Raw genomic sequence first — 6,000 nt, 5'->3', positions numbered from 1 at the left:
CACTTGTAAATATTTTTGTGATCAAACCCTAATTTTTTAGGTCTTAATTAAGCTTTAAAATTTGTTTTTTAACTTAATTAAGTTGGCTTTTGTCAAAATTCAAACCGTTTTAAACAAGCGATCACGATTCTTTTCAAAACGATAAACCATTTCTTTTTGATTTTTCTTTTCAAAAGAAACTATTGATTAAATCTCTTTGATTGATCAATTGATTTTCAAAACGATGTGGGGCCTCTCGAATATTAGAGAGCGTAAGTCCCATTTCTTTTCTTTTTGTACAGTTTTTTTTAAAAAAAAAACAATAAACTTCTTCAAAACAAAACCTTTTCAAACAGTTTTCAAATCATTTTCAAAACAACAAAACTTCAAAAAAACAATCAACCATGTTTTATGTAAATAAAACATGGGCCTTCACATAGGTATAAGTCCCATTCCTGTACATGAAATTAGGTATTTCATTGTACACACACCTTTTTTGTACATATCTCGATCAGTTTGATTTTTAACTTTGAACAACAAATCAAAAAATGAAGGTTTTCTTTAAATCTTCCCAAAAATACCATGGGCCTCCATGTAGGTATAAGTCCCAAGCCCCTTGTAAATACCTGTTTACATAGCTTTGAATAAACTCAGTGGGTCTCTCCCCGAGTATAAGTCCCGAGCCCCCTTGTATACAAACGGATCATGCTTACAGGTATATTTCCTTCATAAACTCCATTGTATACACACACCTTGTCATATATATGTGCTTGTTCATACTTGTTCACATTTGTTCATGTACTTGTTCATATTTGCTCGTACTTGTTCATATTTGTGTTTGTGTTATATACTTGTTTAACTTAGTACAACACTAGGTTCCCCATAGCCTCCTATTGGGCTTCGCGCAAAGAATCTCCCTAGTTTAGGTTAGGACATAGAGTATGGTTTCCCGGTGAAATCGCTCTAAGACCTCAAACCAACTATACCATGCCTCCCCTTGGGCTTTGTACAAACGAGTGACCCTCCCATAGCCTCCTCTTGGGCTTACAATGCAAGGACCCTCGATAGTCCCTCCCATAGCCTCCTCTTGGGCTTACAATGCAAGGACCCTCGGATAGCCTCCTCTTGGGCTTCGTACAAGGACCCACGGGCTTCTTATAAGCATCCCCAATATCCAAATCAAATACCCTAGGAGATTAGACATTTATCATCTCTATGATAGGAGTATCTCTTCTATATCATCACAAACAATCAATCAATCAATCAATCAACTTAACTTTTTTTGCCACAAGGCTGGCTAATCAATCAAACCTTTTTGCCACCATACTGGCTGATTAATCAAAGTTTTTATCACAAGGCTGACTTCATTGAAACTTTTGCCACAAGGCTGGCTGATTAATCAAAACTTTTTGTCACAAGGCTGACTTCATTGAAAGTTTTTGCCACAAGGCTGGCTAAAAAGCATCTTTATCATTCTAAGCACCATAAGTGGCATGGCCCAGGGCTTATAATGAAAAGATTTTCAAACAAAAACAAACAGATGTATGTGATGATATAGATTAGATACATCGAACATGTAGATGACATTTGTCTCTTATCCTTTGCTTCCACTAGCATAAGTGGGAACTACGATTGCTCTGACTTTCTCAACATCCGTTTGAGAATACGTAGGCACAAGGTCGTATCCTTGGCGAGCAAAACTTCTCCCTCAAACCATTCAAACCTTAGCACCCGTAGACCCCGAGCTACAGATGCTCTGATTCCCTCTAAGGGATATGTATGCAGAGGATCGCGATGATCTTTGCGAGCATAATCAAACAAACACCTTAGGTCCCACCTATTTCACAAGAACCTCTCAATAACATGGAATGAAAAACATAGAAAAGAAACCTATAGAGTACTATAGATACGTTGGGTGCTAATACCTTCCCTTCGTATAACCAATCCTCTTACCCAAGATCTCTCCCCCACTTTTAAGGTTATTGCAGCTTTTTTCCTTTTCCTACTTTGGAAACAATAAAAAGTTTGGTCAAAACAAAAGAAAAATCATTTTTTTTAGCACTCGAGCCCAAAGAAGGCATCAGGTGTCTCATCCACAAAAAGATACGATTTTTCCCCGCGACATAGTTCCCCGAACTACATTAAGCTCTGACTTCCATTAGGGATATGTAGGCATGAGGTTCACAAGGAATCTCAGCGAGCTAATAAAATACCAAAAATAGTCTGTCTGTCTGTCTTTCTTAATCAATTCAATTCTCTCTCCTAACACAAAGGAGAAACTTTCCCAATCATTAGCAGTAAGCACAATAACAATGACACAGAGAAGGTTCCCATAGAGTACTACGGATATGTAGGGTGCTTAAACTCTTCCCTATGTATAACCGACCCCCCGAACTCCAGAATTTCTAGTCTAGGTGAATCCCGACACTTAGCAAACTCCTAGGGTTAATTTGAGATCTTTTTCCCGTCTCCTACTCGTTAGGACAATTAAAAAGTTCGTGTGATATCGTAGGAAGAACTGAAACAAAATTCATCCCGCCACGAGCGCATTCTCCTTCCAAATTTCGCGTGAAGGGTCTAGCGTGCTGTCCTCCCAAGTGAAACGGAGAGGTAAAAAAACGACACCACATCTGGATTTGTTTCTTACAACTTCTCCTTTTTCGCTTTGCTTGTTTATGAAGACCCACTTCGTACCAATGATGTTAAATCCTTTTGGTCTAGGTACAAGATCCCACACATCATTACTTGTAAACTGATTTAGTTCTTCTTGCATGGCAATTATCCAGTGTGCATCTTCTAGAGCTTGATCAACAGAAGTTGGCTCGATTAGAGAAACAAGACCTAATTGACATTCTGAATTGTTCTTAAGGAATGCTCTTGTTCTAATAGGATCATCCTTCTTTGCAAGAATGACATCTTCTGAGTGAGTAGAGATGAGTCTAGAAGATCTTCTGACAGTTGGTTCTTCAGAAATTCTGAGATTCTCTAAAGAAGCAGCAACTTGATCTTCTGATCCTTTGCTTTTGGGTTCTTCAGCTTCTGATACTTTTCTTCTTGGTTCTTCAGCTTCTGAAATTGAGATATCTATATCTGCAAAATTCTCAAACTGCTTTGGCTTTTCAAGACCAAGCTTATCATCAAATCTGATATTGATTGATTCTTCAACAATCAATGTTTCAGTATTGTATACTCCGTAGCCTTTAGAGCATTTAGAATATCCAAGAAGGAAACACTTCTGTGCCTTAGAATCAAACTTACTCAGATGATATTTAGTATTCAGAATAAAACAAACACATCCAAAAGGATGAAAATATGAAATCTTGGGCTCTCTGTTCTTCCACAATTCATAAGGAGTCTTATTAAGAATAGGTCTTATAGAGATTCTATTCTGAATATGACATGCATTGTTTATTGCTTCTGCCCAGAAATGCTTAGCCATATTGGTTTCGTTGATCATGGTTCTGGATATTTCTTGTAGAGTCCTATTCTTTCGCTCTACAACTCCATTTTGCTGTGGAGTTCTAGGACAAGAGAAATCATGGGCAATACCAATATCTTTGAAGTAAACCTCAAAGATTATGTTCTCAAATTCGCCACCATGATTATTTCTGACCTTTATGATTTTACAGTCTTTCTCAGATTGGATCTGAGTGCAGAATTCAAAGAACACTGAATGAGACTCATCCTTGTGTTTCAAGAACTTTACCCATGTCCAGCGACTATAATCATCTACGATGACCAATCCATATTTCTTCCCTGTGACAAATGTTATTTTGACTGGGCCAAACAGATCAATGTGTAGAAGTTCTAGCGGCCTAGAGGAAGAAACAACATTCTTAGACTTAAATGCAGGTTTGGAAAACTTCCCTTTCTGACATGCTTCGCAAAGAGCATCTGATTTGTAATTCAGATTAGGGAGTTCTTTGACCAGATTTAGTTTGTTAATATGAGAAATCTTTCTCAAACTAGCATGGCCTAATCTTCTGTGCCAGACCCATTGCTCTTCGCTAACAGACATAAGACAAGTTACCTTCTGATTCTTAAGATCCTGAAGATCAATCTTGTAAATGTTGTTATTTCTCTTGCCTGTAAATAAGATTGAGCCATCCTTCTGACTTACAGCCTTACAATACTTTTGATCAAAGATTATGTCATAACCACTGTCACTTAATTGACTTATGGACAATAAGTTATGAGCTAATCCATCTACCCGAAGAACATTAGTTATAGAAGGAGAGTTACTAGTACTTATTGTTCCTGAGCCAATTATCTTTCCCTTCTGATCACCTCCAAACTTAACTTCTCCAGAAGATTTAAGCATCAGGTATTAGAACATAAACCTTCTTCCCGTCATGTGTCGAGAGCACCCAGAGTCCAGGTACCATGACATGCTTTCCTTTTTCTTTTTGCAGCCAAGAATATCTGCAACAGGAATAATCTTTTCCTTAGGTAACCACATTTTCTGGGGTCCTTTCCTGTTAGTTCTCTTTAAGTTCTGATTGAATTTGGGTTTAGATTATAATTAACAGGAGGTACATCATGATATTCCTTAGGTTGAGCAACATGATATTTTCTAGATTGTGTCACATGCTTCTTAGTGTGTGTAATGTGAAAGCTTTTAGCATGTGATGTGAGCCTAATATCATAGGAGTGGCCATACTTGAACTGATCATACAATGTCTTGTATGTGATTTTCATATCATCTACAGGTTCAAGTTTGTATGGGTATCACCCTCATAGCCTATGCCAACTCTCTTGTTTCCACTAACAGCATATATCATAGAGGGAAGTTGACTTCTTCCAATACCTCTAGATAAAAACTTCCTAAAGCTCAAGTCATATTCTTTAAGAATATGGTTGAGACTAGGAATACATTTTCTGAGTCGGAAGGATATCCAACATCATTGGATAATTTTAAAGCTTTTTCCTTCAGTTCAGAATTTTCTATTTCCAGCTTCTTAGTTTCAGATTCAAATAGCTTTTTCAGCTTGTTGTATTTGATACTAAGATGAGCCTTGAGTTCCAGAAGTTCTGTTAAACTGGAAACTAACTCTTCTCTAGATAGTTTAGAAAATACCTCTTTAGAATCTGATTCTGATGTAGATTCTGATCCATCATCAACTGTGGCCATCAGCGTAATGTTTGCCTGCTCGCCTTCAGAGTCTGATTCTGATTCTCGTGAATCTGAATCATCCTAAGTTGCCATAAGACCTTTCTTCTTATGAAACTTCTTCTTGGGCTTCTCCTTCTGAATCTTTGGACACTCACTCTTGTAATGTCCTGGCTCATTGCATTCAAAGCATGTGACCTTCTTCTTGTCATATCTTCTGCTTCCAGAAGATTCTCCTTTTTCAAGCTTCTTAGAACTTTTGAAGTTCTTTAACTTCCTATGCTTGCTCTTCCAGAGTTGGTTTACCCTTTTTAAGATCATGGACAATTCATCTTATTCTTCTGATTCTGATTATTCAGAATCTTCTTCTTCAGCCTGAAAAGCGTTAGTGCATTTTTTATAATTAGGTTTTAATGCAATAGACTTACCTTTCTTCTGAGCTTCATTAGCATCCAACTCTATTTCATGACTGCTCATAGCACTGATCAACTCTTCAAGAGAGACATCATTCAGGTTCTTGGCAATTTTGAATGCAGTCACCATAGGACCCCATCTTCTTGGCAAGCTTCTGATGATCTTCTTGACGTGATCATTCGTTGTGTATCCCTTGTCAAGAACTCTTAATCTAGCAGTTAGAGTTTCAAATGTTGAGAACATTAATTCAATGTTTTCATCATCCTCCATCTTGAAGGCTTCATATTTTTGGATTAGGGCAAGAGCTTTAGTCTCCTTGACTTGGGAATTTCCTTCATGAGTCATTTTCAATGATTCATATATGTCATGGGCAGTTTCCCTGTTAGATATCTTCTCATATTGAGCGTGAGAGATAGCATTCAGCAAAACAGTCCTTGACTTGTGATGATTTTTTAATTGTTTCTTCTGATCATTACTCATTTCTTGTCTTGTCAGCT

This window comes from Vicia villosa, linkage group LG6 (assembly GCF_029867415.1).
Source record: "Vicia villosa cultivar HV-30 ecotype Madison, WI linkage group LG6, Vvil1.0, whole genome shotgun sequence".
NCBI classification, from domain to species: Eukaryota; Viridiplantae; Streptophyta; class Magnoliopsida; order Fabales; family Fabaceae; genus Vicia; species Vicia villosa.
Note: the sequence above shows the minus strand (reverse complement) of the source record.